Below are 16804 nucleotides of genomic sequence, written 5' to 3' on the forward strand. Positions count from 1 at the left end.
TTTAATTATTATTATTATTATTATTATTGTTGTTGTTATCGACCTATTGCAATAATAGACTTTATTATTATTACTGGAGTATTTCCATGTTTCTATACTTTTACTTCTAGACATACAGACAGACAGACAGACAGACAGACAGACAGACAGACAGACAGACAGACAGACAGATAGATAGATAGATAGATAGATAGATAGATAGATAGTCGGTCGGGAGCCTGGCACACTGGTCTAGCTGGCGACCTAACTGGCAGGCGACGTGCGTCGGGACCTGACGTCGCTGAGGTCGCGACTTTAGCGACCTATGGCTAAGGTCGAGACTACGACTCACGTGAGTCGTGACCAGGGCAGGAATTTCATGGCGGCCACGTTGCCCCTCTCATTGGCCGTGTGCCCCTCGAATAATGACATGCCTTGACGGCCACAGTGGCCGTGGTGCCCCAGCTGCGCCCAGCAACTGATTTCACAGTTTTTCCTCTGCGCGATTTTGCTGTCAATACGTCTTTTTTTAGACACCAGTCCCTTTGGTTGAGCTGCACAGCTACAACATACACAGTGGTAAGTAGGTTTGATTTTGAGCCTCCTATGAACCTTCAGAATCCCGCAACACAGTGTAATAGACACAAAAGCATTACCGGGCCAAACAGGAGCTAAATTTAACGCACCCTGAACTAATCAAGGGTAGGTTTGATTTCTAGCCAGAGAGAGAGAGAGAGAGAGAGAGAGAGAGAGAGAGAGAGAGAGAGAGAGAGAGAGAGAGAGAGAGAGAGAGAGAGAGAGAGAGAGAGAGAGAGAGAGAGAGAGAGAGAGAGAGAGAGAGAGAGAGAGAGAGAGAGAGAGAGAGAGAGAGGATTCCGTAGTAGCCTAGTCCTACAGACCGATGTGCCCCGATGTTTTTTTCAACAGCAAAATATAGATGGATACATCTAATAAAATACAGCAAAATCCCCAAATTATGAGTCTTAATATAAAGCAAGCAACAGAATAAATGCAGCGTACCTGAACACAGCCCATATGGGGATGATTTGGACGTGTTGAGCGGGACGACATCTAAACAGCTTTTTCATCACCCACACTGGCCACAAAAGCAGCTGTTTGAGGTCACTACAAAGCCATCCATAAGATGTCCTGGTGATGACGTCCGAATGGCGTGTTGAGCGGAACGTCATCTAAGCGGCTTTCTAGAGAGAGAGAGAGAGAGAGAGAGAGAGAGAGAGAGAGAGAGAGAGAGAGAGAGAGAGAGAGAGAGAGAGAAATATCAGATCTACATGTTCACAATGCCTCACATTGCGAGCATTTTGGGCTTGTAGATTGGCTATTTTAAAATGGCAGAAATAGACCAATTATTTGTTTACTAACATTGAGACTGGACGCACAGGTGATTGTTTCACGCAATCAATTCCTAACCTGTTGTTTCGGGTGCGCTGGTTTCAGCACACCCCACCCCCTCTTGTGTGTTGGATAGTGAGGCGCGTCCTAGCGAGACCTGACAGAATGGGTTTCATTGCGCGCATACTGGTTGCACGCATATACTGGTTCTTATCAGTGTGACGTCGTCTGTTAAGGGGTCTATATGGGGCTGAAGTGGTTTAGTAATGATAATTTAAATCTACAAAGTAGGTATTAACGAAAGTTGCACCTGAGATGTATAGTGAAGTAGAAGTAAAAGTAGGCCTAAAATTGGAAATACTCAAGTAACGAAAAAATACCTCAAAATTGTACAGTACTTGAGTAAATGTACTTAGTTACTTTACACCACTGCTTAACAGTCACGATAGCAGAGTCTGAGCGCACCCCACCCCCCACCCAGGTGTCACTCACAATAATGTTTAAATTAATAAATAATGATATTAAAACAAGCAGTCACCGATAATACCCCCATGTAATAACCAGTGTTGGAAGAATAGGCCTACTCTGATATTTTACTTAAGTAAAAGTAGCAATAGACAATGTAAAAGGATTCTGTTACAAGTAAAAGGCCTGTGTTCAAAATGTTACTAGAGTAAAAGTACAATAGTATTGGCATCAAAATATACTAAAAGTAAAAGTACTAAAATGTTTGAAAATAGCCGATGAGCTTTTAGATCAGATATTTTCAAATAGTATGTATAAAATATTGCTGAAGTGGTTAATGTATAGGGTTTATAATTTAATAATTGGTATATGCAATAGATGTAGTGGAGTACAAGAACAAATCCAGAAAATGTGTAATACTCCAGTAAAGTAAAAAATACCTCAAAATTGTACTTGATTACAGTACTTGAGTAAATGCACTTAGTTACTTTACACCACTGCTCTTAATTCAAGTGCCACCACTTAATGATACACATGAACTCTGGAGCCACACTCAGGCGCTGGAGGCATAACCTTATCACTTGTAAACTAGGAAAAAACACTGTAAAAACACATTCTTTTATTACACATTCTTTTATTTGCATTGGATTAAAAAAGGAATATGTATTTGAAATGCCACTTAAATTGGGAGTGGAACAGGGCTCATTCACTGCCCTACTGCGTAATTGTCTGAACTTGATCACCACTGTATTGATCCTGAAAAGAGAACATAAAATACAACCAAAGATAAAGCCATTTCGACTTGCATCATGCCATATTATCTCCTACATTGATCAATTTGCTGCAGGCAAATTATTTTCTGGCTAGCAGTGTAGCAAGAATTACATAAATAATAGAACACTCAAATACCTCTGCTGTTGCTGCATCTGCATCAGTGGCCTGATTCTGCATGTTTGGCTCTTCCCTTTAGGAAAATAAAGTTTTTTATATTAGGGTTAATTAGGATCTAGAATCAATATTATCAAAAATACATAAAAGATAATTTAAACATTAGCTTATGTTGTTCCAAAACTATATAGGGCGGCAATATATAATATATATATATATATATATATATATATATATATATATATATATATATATATATATATATATATATATATATATATATATATATATATATATATATATATATATATATATATATATATATATATCTTATATGCTGTAATTTCATAGTGTGTTAGTGTCCTTATATTTATTTTCCATTTCTACTATATAGTTGAACATAGGTTCTTGACCAGACCGACTTCAAGTGTTTGACTGTACTTGTACTGTTTTTACATTTCTATCTAAAGAAATATTCTTTCAATCAATAAAATGGTGCTTGAAGTATAAATACAATATCAATTGCGGTTCCCGACACAATATGTGATCTTACAGTTTTGCAGGCGTTAGGAGAATCTTTTCTGCCTGATATCTGTTTGTGGACAGCTTGTTCATTAACCACATGATGGTAACCTGAAAAATATGAAATTATGTCATTGTGCATTTCATTCATAAATTAACTAAATTGTTAATACATATAAGAAATCTCGATACTGTGATATTGGGCCAGTAATAGCTACAGAATGTAAGTCCCTTTACAGTGGTATTCCTGAAATAATGAATGTGATATTTTATTATTAATAACAATTGGAGAAAAATATAGTTAAATTTTAACAATATAAACTTAAAGCTGATTAATTGCTCGCTCTCCTCATTGGTTTAAGTATTGAACCCGCCTCCAAAGCCGTCTTTATTACTAATATGGAGAAACACAACTTGGACTGTTAATTTTAAAACAAAATGATACATTTTCTTTCTCCAATGCTTAATATGTTGTTTATGTAATGCGACACAATGTTTAACTCACCTCTGGCAACAGCACTTTCTCGACAAACGCAGATTCTTCCCTACGTGTAGTATTCTTCCCCAATAGTTTTTCAACTTTCTCAGAATCTGAAATCTCTTTCAGTTTCTCACAGAACTGCCTTCTCTGAAATATTAACATAAAGATAATCATTTATTTATATGTTGTAATTATGACGTGCTTTTTGATCACATTTTACTTAACTTTCTCTGACATTGTACATATTCTTAATATAAAATGTGTTATGTATAATGAGAGTACATGGCATTTGCAGTTACTTGCATTTGCAATCTATTATGTTAATTTTTATGTTTCATGACTATTCCAACAACAACAAATATTGAAACACTCTCTTTTCATATTTACCTGAATGCGTCCGATGGTATCAAGAGTCGAGTGTGAATTGTACATTTGTGCAACGGTTGGATTTGCGCCTTTGTTTACCAACAGATAGAGTCTGTTTGACATCATCGTCCCATTCAGAATGTTTTTCTCCAATTTCTGTGGGGAAAAAAAACTCAAACACTGACATATATGGTTTGAACCTAAAATGTAACAAATGTAATCATAATGTTAATGACTTAAAAAAATAAAAAAAAATACCTGGATGTCAGCCACATCCACTTCTTTGAGATCGAATTCCGATATTATGGTCCTGAAAGAATTTAGATACTGTACTGTATTAACTTTGCCTATTTTGTTCTATGCTAACCAAATAGCTAATTGCCAGCTGTTAATAAAACTGTAATAATATAGATTTAGGCTTATATATCGAATGAGTATTGACTACTTTTGACTTTTAGAATGTCTTACTGTTTAACAAAGTATATTTTTGTAACACTTTCATAATTACATATGATTTAATTTCTATTTAATGTTTCTGTGTGATTGTCACCTGTTATATACTTACAGGTTTTTTTTACACCCACAATCAATTTTCTTTTTTGTGGTTGTCTTGGTTCCTTCTTCCAAACCTGCACATGCATTGTGTAGCCATCTCTGGCAGTGTTCACATTCTACACAATTGGGCTTCTTCTTCTGTTTGTGAAGCTGAAAAACGCAGGCGTTTATAGCCATGGCCAAGCATTCATCTTTTGGTTCTGGAAAAGCCTGATCAAATTTCCTCTTGATTGTGACTTTTGTTGTGGTCTCTCTCTGTGGTATAGCTGCAGGTAATACACTTCTGGTCTCGGGTCTCGTTCCCGGCCCTTCGACTGTTGCAGACTGTGTGTTTTTAATAACAAGGTTCAATTATTACATTACAATTCTCCGGCAGAAATGTTATATTTTAAGCAGAATTAGTATGTGTCTAACCTGTCCGCTCCTGCCTTCGAAATAGTCACCTCCTTTAAGCATCGCACTTCCATGGTATTTCCTTAGAATCTCCAAATGGCTTGCGTAGAGTCGCTCATCTGGGACCGTTATGCCTTCGACCTCGTGTAAGGCTGCCTGTTTAACACAAAATACAGTCAAGTAACACAATACTTTTTCTTTTATTTTTAAGAGGACCTGTATTATATTGTCGAAATGTGTAATACCTGGCAGACAAAAACACCACAATTACATGAGTCCGTCTGTCGCCATTGTGTCGGGTATGTGATTTGCCATTCATCGAGTCTTCCAAGATCTCTGAAAGCGCTTCTGAAATGAAAATACATTATAATCACAAGGAGTCCCAGTTAACTACAATAGTAATAGTAATACTAATAAAAATAATATTAATATTAATAATGTGTGTGTGTGTGTGTGTGTGTGTGTGTGTGTGTGTGTGTGTGTGTGTGTGTGTGTGTGTGTGTGTGTGTTTGTGAGTGTGTATTCAAAATAATAATACTTGAATAAAAATGTTATACTTCAAAACGAGAATTTGATCTTGCTCCAAAGGATACCCGTTCAATGAGTCATAAACTCGGAATTCTCTCTTTTGAAAGTCCAAAACCTACGAAGCACAAAGAAACACGTGTAAAACATTTTATTTTGGTGATATGTAACACATTTGTTACATTTTGTCTGTCTCCACCCGTGCACTTTCAATGTAATCACCATTAGGCTATGTGTCCTTAACTGTAGAATTATTAATATTCAATTATTTGTTATAATTTATTTTTGTTTGAAATTACATATTGTAAAAAAAGAATTGGTCATACATGGGAATTTCAATGTTCATCTCCATATTTTTCCTCTCATAATTACCATTAGACATTTAATGTGCTTATAGTTTGCTTACCCAAAGTACAAAGTGGTTTCCCTTCTCTATAGTATTTGGGATTCCCACAAGAAACGGCAGGAAATATCTGTCTGCAGCCTGGGGGATATATTCTTTAGATAATGTAAAATGTTGGCACATGTTGATTGAAATTCTGATAAAAAAATAAAATACACCAACCTTAATCTTCTGGGTTGAAGAGACAGAGACCTCACCGTCTCTACCGATGTCCCGATTCCACATAATCCAACTGTAGTCTGGCAGACTCTTGTACTGGTGAAATACATTTAATGAATAATGTTTGATCTTTTCCAAACATTTTAATGGTACATTAAAATTGAAAAATATAGGCCCTAACTACACACTATTGTATTAATACCTGTCTGTGGTTCTCCACAATTTGGGCCACTCTGAAGTTCACAGCCTGAATAAAAGTAGCACATTAAAAACATAGCATAGTACATTTGGAATAATTGATTGTGCATACAGACAATATCAGTGTTATTTGAAAACGGACAATTTTAGGAATTAATTTTAGAATTTTAAACACTCACATCAGATGTCAGCCAGTCTGTAATAGGAGAGGTCACTGGTTCCTCCATCAGCTCCGGTGGACAAATAAGCTGTAGGTCTTTAGCATGTAGATGGAGTTGTCCACGTTGGTTTAGAACAGGTCCTCGCGGAGTTTTTTTGGAGTTGGGGTCCCATTTAAGATTGGAAGCAACCGTCAAAATCTCCTATCAAAGACATATACATTTATTTGATACCCTGAAACACAATGGTTATGGTCACACTCAGTGGTGTAAAGTAACTAAGTACTTTTACTCAAGTACTGTACTTAAGTAACATTTTACTGGAGTATTTCCTATTTTCAGTACTTTTACTTCTACACCACTACATCTCAAAGGCAAATATTGTACTTTTACTCCACTAAAATGATTTGAAAACATAGTTTTGGATATGCCACTTAGTAGATTTGGATTATTATTACAAAACATACATTAACCACTTCAGCCCTACATAGATTTTGGCCATTTGACAATAGCCGGTCTACAAGCTCACAACGCTGCATCTGCATAAATGCAACGCTGCATCTGGCCTAGCTTAGATCTGGCCCAGAACGTTCAGGACTAGGCCAGATTATGGCCGATATGGGGATGATTTGAACTTCATCACCAGGACATCGTATGGACAGCTTTTTAGTGACCTAAAACAGATGGCCAGTTTGTGTGATTAAAAAGTTGCTTAAACGACATCCTCGAAATTACATCATCTAAGCGACCCTATACCGGCTGTGATCTGGCCTAGTTCTGAACGTCACTTAAAGCCATCACCACAACGTTGTCTGACTTTGTGTCTCCTACTTTAGGCCTATTTAAACAAGTTGTAATTTATACTTATTTAAGACACTTGCTGACATTGATTTGATTGCGTACAGTGTAGTGTTGAAGAGCAATGTATAGAGGATATGCGCATGCTTAAAGTGAATGGCACATCGAGTGGCAAATCGAGTGGCAAAGAAACATGCAAAATGAGTTTAACATTGTTTAATATTGTTTAATGCAATCAGATATGACTTGTCTGTTTGGATGCATGGGCTGTCAAGGCCAGAAAGTATTTCTTTGACACTCAGTTGGCATTCCAGCATAACTTCCGGGTTTGATGATGATTTCACACGCGTATCCTCTATTGCTAAGGCCTGGGATCGGATCGCCTATAAGAGCCATGACAACTCTCTATTGGCTCCACCGAAAGCAATAATTTCATCCCTATAAATACTATATATAAAAATAGGGAAAGGGGAGAGGGACTGACCAAATGAACAGACATTCTAACTCATGGTTTAACTAACAAATTTACATTAAAAAAAACATAAATCACCAAATAACACCACAACAAAACACTAAACACAATGACCCATAACATAACCCCAATACTCATTCCCATATTCAAATAATTACACAAACAAGAACAATACAGTCCTTGGTTCCCCAGTGCATGCTGGGAAATGGACTTCCTCTAGCCACCATTATATGTCACTGAAAAGCCGTCCATATGATGTCCTGGTGATGACGTCAAGATCATCCCCATATCGGCTGTGATCTGGCCTAGTACTGAATGTCACAACATTGGCCCAGCTTCACACTAGTATCTACACAACATATGAGAAGATCACCTTACTTATCTGATGAGCTGTTGAGTTACATTTACACTGTTCTGGGACTTTATCAAACACTTTATAAACTTTATTCTCACCACTGAGGTGATTTGTTTTGCAGCTTTTAAGTATTATATCGTTGCTGTCGGGTGGAAACCTTGTATGTCCAAAACGGTTCTGTTAATGGATCCATGTACTGTAGTTATTATTTAATCACAAGCTCTTGTGAATGCTTTCCACTTTCACAAACACAATGTAGCAGGCTACATTTAGTCCAATAAACACATGCAAATATTGACATGTTCTTTATGATATTAAAATTGCATATAGCGTATAGTATTATTAACATAAGTTTAATAATATACAAAAAAATATATTTATGATTTTGCCCAGTAAAAGAAAAAAAAACTGGTTTTGTTTGGCTATTGATCCAAAAGGTTTTTTTCCATGATTTTTTTCTTTTTCACTTTTGTGAATAACAATTCCTGCTTTTTGCCTATGAGTTTTTTTTTCTTCTTCAGTATTGTAGATATTGTCCCACCCCTGATTTTATGTTAGTATCTCAGGGAGAGTGACTGTTGCATGTGGAATAGAACATGCATAATTCCACAAACAAATTACAGAGTTTACCTCTTGAGGGCGCTCCAACAGAGGCAAAGACATCATTGGTCTGAGCTGAAACTTCAAGGGAAGTTGCTTGTCTCTCTGATGCAGATGATAACAAGGCTACAGGTTTTATCAACCACCAAGCACTATCTTTCCATCTGGCTTCCTGACAGTTATGCTTAAATGGTTAAATTTTCGGGTCTACTTTGGTTTTTGACCAATATGTACGTATGTGCCTGGAGTATTAGTTAATAGAGAATTAATTCATTATAGTAATTAATATGGTAATTAATAAAGTATTCATTCATTTTTCGGGTCTAATTTGTTTATTCATTATAGTAATTAATATAGTAATTAATAAAGTATTAATAATTTTTTTGGGTCTAATTTGTTTTTTGGCAGGCTACTTTCTTTTCGGGTTTAATTTGGTTATTTATTTAATTATGGGGCCAGGCTTCCAGCATGGACCCATATTGTTATTGGCATTATTCCATTTCTTCTTTACGGGGCCAGGCTTCCAGCATGGACCCGTATTGTTATTCGCATTATTAGGTTTCGAGAGCCTATCAGGCTTCGAACCCTATTACATCTCTACACTTTCATTATTAGGTTTCGAGAGCCTGTAAGGCTTCGAACCCTATTACATCTCTACACTTTCACTATTATTATTATTATTAGGTTTCGAGAGCCTGTAAGGCTTCGAACCCTATTACATCTCTACACTTTCACTATTATTATTATTATTATTAAGGTTTCGAGAGCCCGTAAGGCTTCGAAGCCTTATTGCATTCCTTGGCTTTCATTAGGTTTCGAGAGCCTGTAAGGCTTCGAACCCTATTACATCTCTACACTTTCATTATTATTATTCTTCCGCCGGTTTTGCCAGTTCTGGCCTAACCGCGTGGTCACTTTTTATGAAATTCGGCAATATGGTAGAGGGCTATGCCAAACGGCGAAAACCCGAAACTCACAAACATTGGCCAAAGGGTGGCGCTGTAGCACTCAATTGAAATATGCCAACTTTGAACAGGTACAACTCATGCCCTGTTTGACCCACAGCCATGAAACTTCGATGCACACATGCGTCTCCTCATGCCTAACAACTTTCACACTCTGACTTTTGACCTCTGACATTTAGATCTCCCACCATTTCGAATTCTATGAAAAGCAGTAAAAAGCAGTCAAAAAATCACTTCTCCTGGGATTTATGAGCAATCTGTACGAAACTGTATACACATGAACTTTGGACCAATGCCGACAAACGTAACTTAGCGGATTTTCCATAAGTGAAAACGTTAAGCTTTTATAAGCCAATGAAAATTGCAGCTTTTTTTAAATTATTCATCTGCCCCTAACACATACATGCAGACTCACATTTGTTTGACACTTTGCAATATTGTAGAGGGTCCTTCCAAGTATCACTGAAACCAATCTTACTCCAATTGGTCAAAGGGGGGCGCTATAGCAATTTTTTGAAAATGCAAACTTTAAACAGGCAAAAGTCATGCCTCGTTTGGCCGACAGCCGTTAAACCTGCTTACACATGTGCCTTGACTCATGAGGAACACATGTATCACTTTGACCAGTAAGCTCTGCCCTTAGATTGTCTGCAATTTTGAGCAGTTTGAAAAACATTTAAATCCAGGATTTCTGAGCAATTTGCATGAAACTGTGTCAAATACATGTTTGAGGCCCTTTTTCACAGGTTCAGGTGTGTTGGTTCAATAGCTTGATCGCTTAATCATCTGCCTTGAAACCATAGGGTAGCCGGTTCGAATCCCACCTCAGGTAGACTTAATTATAATTGCATTGCACACAACATGACTATACCAATGAATACATGTGCAATTGTTAAAGATGACGAGAAATGCATACTTGAAAGTAGTTCTTTTCAATGTATGACGTACTTCATTCGCGCTTTTGTTTTGTTTTGTTGGATTCTCCCTTTTCACTGTCTAAGGCTGTGTATTGGATAGCTCCACCAGTAGAGTGTGAGTCTCATGTGCCGAAGGTCCCTGGTTCGAATCCCACTTATTACAGTTCACATTTAAATTGCATTGTACAAAACATGACCCTGTTAATTCAGACAAGTGCAATGTTTAGACAATAACACGAAATGCTTTTGAGAGTAGTTTTTTTTTATGTATGACATACTTTCTTGTGAAAATAGCCGATCTACAATCTCACACCTTTTTAGATAGCAACGCGTTGTGAGCTTGTAGATCGACTATTTTCCACTAGTTTCCATTCCGAAATATATTGAGCAGTTTGAAAAACATTTAAACCAAGGATTTCTGAGCAATTTGCGTGAAAGTGTGTCATATTGGCCCAATGGCTTAATCATCTGCCTTGAAACCACAGGGTTCCTGGTTCGAATCCCACGTCATGTAGAATTCATTATTAGGTTTCGAGAGCCATCAGGCTTCGAAAGCTATTACATCTCTACACTTTCACTATTATTATTATTCTTCCGCCGTTTTTGCCAGTTCTGGCCTAACCGCCTGGTCACTTCTTATGAAATTCGGCAATATGGTAGAGGGCTATGCCAAACGGCGAAAACCCGAAACTCACAACCATTGGCCAAAGGGTGGCGCTGTAGCACTCAATTGAAAATGCCAACTTTGAACAGGTACAGCTCATGCCCTGTTCGACCTACAGCCATGAAACTTCGATACACACATGCGTCTCCTCATGCCTAACAACTTTCACTGTTTGACTTTTGACCTCTGACCTTTAGATCTCCCACCATTTCGAATTCTATGAAAAGCAGTAAAAAGCAGTAAAAAGCCTACTCCTCCTGGGATTTATGAGCAATCTGTACGAAACTGTATACACATGAACTTTGGACCAATGCCGACAGACGTAACCAAGCGGATTTTCCATAAGTGAAAACGTTAAGCTTTTATAAGCCAATGAAAATTGCAGCTTTTTTTTAAATTATTCATCTGCCCCTAACACATACATGCAGACTCACATTTGTTTGACACTTTGCAATATTGTAGAGGGTCCTTCCAAGTATCACTGAAACCAATCTTACTCCAATTGGTCAAAGGGGGGCGCTATAGCAATTTTTTGAAAATGCAAACTTTAAACAGGCAAAAGTCATGCCTCGTTTGGCCGACAGCCGTTAAACCTGCTTACACATGTGCCTTGACTCATGAGAAACACATGTATCACTTTGACCAGTAAGCTCTGCCCTTAGATTGTCTGCAATTTTGAGCAGTTTGAAAAACATTTAAATCCAGGATTTCTGAGCAATTTGCATGAAACTGTGTCAAATACATGTTTGAGGCCCTTTTTCACAGGTTCAGGTGTGTTGGTTCAATAGCTTGATCGCTTAATCATCTGCCTTGAAACCATAGGGTAGCCGGTTCGAATCCCACCTCAGGTAGACTTAATTATAATTGCATTGCACACAACATGACTATATCAATGAATACATGTGCAATTGTTAAAGATGACGAGAAATGAATACTTGAAAGTAGTTATTTTCAATGTATGACGTACTTCATTCGCGCTTTTGTTTTGTTTTGTTGGATTCTCCCTTTTCCTCGCTAAGGCTGTGTATTGGATAGCTCCACCAGTAGAGTGTGAGTCTCATGTGCCAAAGGTCCCTGGTTCAAATCCCACTTATTACAGTTCACATTTAAATTGCATTGTACAAAACATGACCCTGTTAATTCAGACATGTGCAATGTTTAGACAATAACACGAAATGCTTTTGAGAGTAGTTGTTTTTTATGTATGACATACTTTCTTGTGAAAATAGCCGATCTACAATCTCACACCTTTTTAGATAGCAACGCGTTGTGAGCTTGTAGATCGACTATTTTCCAGTAGTTTCCATTCCGAAATATATTGAGCAGTTTGAAAAACATTTAAACCAAGGATTTCTGAGCAATTTGCGTGAAAGTGTGTCATGTGTGTGAACTCCCTTTTCACTAGTACAGGTCTGTTGGCCCAATGGCTTAATCATCTGCCTTGATACCGCAGAGTCGCCGGTTCAAATCCCACGTCATGCAGACTTCAACTCAATTGCATTGCACACAACATGATTGTATCAATGAATAAACATGCAATTGATAAATGAAATGCTTATTGAGAGTAGTTATTTTCAATGTATGACGTACTTCATTCCCTCTTTTTTTTTGTTTTGTTGGATTCTCCTTTTTCACTGACTAAGGCTGTGCATTGAATAGCTTGATCAATACACTGTTAGTCTCATGTGCCAGAGGTCCATGGTTCAAACCCCACTCGTCACAGTTTACATTTAAATTGCATTGTACAAAACATGACCCTGTTAATTCAGACATGTGCATTTTTTAAACAATAACATGAAATGCTTTTGAGAGTACTTGTTTTTTATGTATGACATACTTTCTTGTGAAAATAGCTGATCTACAATCTCACACCGGAAGAACCTATAGGACGGAAAAACCTATAGATATCAACAGACACCATCAGGGAGGCCATATCTTTAGCTCAATGAGAAGAGAGGCAGCCTGTGAATCCATAGGTCGCTGGTTCGATCCCTGTCCCCAACAATGCGTTGAGGTGATCATCATTTGGAATTCCCCCTATTCCCATGGATTGGATCCACCCCTCTCACCTGCTCTCACTCATCACCAATCACACCTGCCACATGCACAGTACAATTTTTAGGTACTTTTACTTTACTACTCTACTCTACTACAATTACAGCAGATGACAGCTTTAGTTACTTGTTACTTTGCAGATGTAATTATTAATACAACACCTACAGTAACCACATACAGCCGATCTACAATGTGACGCGTTATGAGCTTGTATGTATATAATAAGCAACCCATGCTGTATGATAACTTACCACATATGAAATCCAATTCTGTCTATCCAATGGCTCAGTCTGTACTGTGGCCATAGCTGAGTGGTTAGTGAGCCCACCTAGGGAGCCAGAGGCCCTGGTTAACCCAGGTACGATTCCAGGCCAGGCCAGCAAATGTGTCGATGAAATGAAATTTGTCCCTGAGCAAGACTCTTAACCCGTAATTGCTCACAGGCCCTCATTGGAAACAAGACCGCAAGGACTTTCATGAACGGACCTGGAATTATCCTTATCCTTTACACTGTCTACCGGTCCCTGGTTCAAACCCCAATTTAACCGGTCCAAATATAATTTACTGAACAAAAATCATGACTTTGTTAATTAATGCATGTTCACTTCTTCTCTCTCGCTCTCTCTCTCTTACTGCCTCTCTCTCTCTCTTACTGCCTCTCTCTCTTTCTCTCTCTCTGTCTCTCTGTCTCTCTGTCTCTCTGTCTCTCTGTCTGTCTGTCTGCCTGCCAGTCTGCCACTCTGTCACTGTCTGTCTGTCTGCCAGTCTGCCAGTCTGTCACTGTCTGTCTGTCTGCCAGTCTGCCACTCTGTCACAGTCTGTCTGTCTGCCAGTCTGCCACTCTGTCACTGTCTGTCTGTCTGCCAGTCTGCCAGTCTGCCACTCTGTCACAGTCTGCCAGTCTGCCACTCTGTCACTGTCTGTCTGTCTGCCAGTCTGCCACAGTCTGTCTGTCTGCCAGTCTGCCACAGTCTGTCACAGTCTGCCAGTGTGCCACTCTGTCACAGTCTGCCAGTCTGCCACTCTGTCACAGTCTGCCAGTCTGCCAGTCTGCCACTCTGTCACAGTCTGCCAGTCTGCCAGTCTGCCATTATTCTCGAAACCGCTCATTGCTGCTTGCAGCTATATTTATTATTATTATTCTTCCGCCGTTTTTGCCAGTTCTGGCCTAACCGCCTGGTCACTTCTTATGAAATTCGGCAATATGGTAGAGGGCTATGCCAAACGGCGAAAACCCGAAACTCACAACCATTGGCCAAAGGGTGGCGCTGTAGCACTCAATTGAACATGCCAACTTTGAACAGGTACAGCTCATGCCCTGTTCGACCTACAGCCATGAAACTTCGATACACACATGCGTCTCCTCATGCCTAACAACTTTCGCTGTTTGACTTTTGACCTCTGACCTTTAGATCTCCCACCATTTCGAATTCTATGAAAAGCAGTAAAAAGCAGTAAAAAAATCACTTCTCCTGGGATTTATGAGCAATCTGTACGAAACTGTATACACATGAACTTTGGACCAATGCCGACAAACGTAACTTAGCGGATTTTCCATAAGTGAAAACGTTAAGCTTTTATAAGCCAATGAAAATTGCAGCTTTTTTTAAATTATTCATCTGCCCCTAACACATACATGCAGACTCACATTTGTTTGACACTTTGCAATATTGTAGAGGGTCCTTCCAAGTATCACTGAAACCAATCTTACTCCAATTGGTCAAAGGGGGGCGCTATAGCAATTTTTTGAAAATGCAAACTTTAAACAGGCAAAAGTCATGCCTCGTTTGGCCGACAGCCGTTAAACCTGCTTACACATGTGCCTTGACTCATGAGGAACACATGTATCACTTTGACCAGTAAGCTCTGCCCTTAGATTGTCTGCAATTTTGAGCAGTTTGAAAAACATTTAAATCCAGGATTTCTGAGCAATTTGCATGAAACTGTGTCAAATACATGTTTGAGGCCCTTTTTCACAGGTTCAGGTGTGGTGGTTCAATAGCTTGATCGCTTAATCATCTGCCTTGAAACCATAGGGTAGCCGGTTCGAATCCCACCTCAGGTAGACTTAATTATAATTGCATTGCACACAACATGACTATACCAATGAATACATGTGCAATTGTTAAAGATGACGAGAAATGCATACTTGAAAGTAGTTCTTTTCAATGTATGACGTACTTCATTCGCGCTTTTGTTTTGTTTGGTTGGATTCTCCCTTTTCACTGTCTAAGGCTGTGTATTGGATAGCTCCACCAGTAGAGTGTGAGTCTCATGTGCCGAAGGTCCCTGGTTCGAATCCCACTTATTACAGTTCACATTTAAATTGCATTGTACAAAACATGACCCTGTTAATTCAGACAAGTGCAATGTTTAGACAATAACACGAAATGCTTTTGAGAGTAGTTTTTTTTTATGTATGACATACTTTCTTGTGAAAATAGCCGATCTACAATCTCACACCTTTTTAGATAGCAACGCGTTGTGAGCTTGTAGATCGACTATTTTCCACTAGTTTCCATTCCGAAATATATTGAGCAGTTTGAAAAACATTTAAACCAAGGATTTCTGAGCAATTTGCGTGAAAGTGTGTCATGTGTGTGAACTCCCTTTTCAGTAGTACAGGTCTGTTAGCGGTGCCGGGAGAGGGATAGTCTGGATACCTAACGTGCAATCACGTTTCAGCATTTCCTAAATCCCCCAAAAGATGGGAAAGCTACACTCTCATTGACTGCTTTCCTCAAATCACGCCTCCTCATTTCAATTTGATGGAAATGCTCGATTCCAACTGGGTGGGGAAAAGATGGAGTTGGATATAAAGCATTTGGAGACACCTGATTCGTTTACTGCAACCAACCAGCGAGCGTTCCGTCCAGCTTCTCTTTCCTTTTTTTATAATGCGCAGGTGCGTTGATTAGGCTGCTGCTGAACTCTGCTTTCAAATGCTGCGCTGTGATGTGAAATAACTTTTGGAACGTTATCCACACTATGCTCCTGGCAATGTTCTTTCTATTTAACCTTCTACTAGTCTGCAGTGCCCGAAAAAGTACTTGTTTTACTTAAGTAAAAGTATCAATAGCCTACTGCAATGTAGAAACACTCTCTATTACAAGTAAAAGTCTGGAATTCAGAAAGTACCAAACACAGAAAGTACTCATGCAGACTGTCCCATTTCACACGTTTTCAAATGTATAAAATATATAAAAATGTTTTGAAAATAGCTTATCTACAAGCTCACTATGAGCTTGTAGATCTGCTATTTTTAAATGGCCGAAATGTATATAGATGTAGTGGAGTAGAAGTCAAAGTAAATTGGAAATACTCCACTAAAGTAAAAAATACCTCACAATTATACCTAATTACGGTACTTGAGTAAATGTACTTAGTTACTTTCCACCACCTTATTTACTACGAAACGACTAACTACTTCAGCCCTAAAAAATAGCAACTCCCTGAGTAGCCATGGTTCACAATGCATGACGATCGTCTGTCTCAAGCGTCATGGAGCTACTTGATCCTGTTTTTTGAAAGTTTTA

This window comes from Gymnoscopelus microlampas, assembly GCF_963454915.1.
Source record: "Gymnoscopelus microlampas genome assembly, chromosome: 23".
NCBI classification, from domain to species: Eukaryota; Metazoa; Chordata; class Actinopteri; order Myctophiformes; family Myctophidae; genus Gymnoscopelus; species Gymnoscopelus microlampas.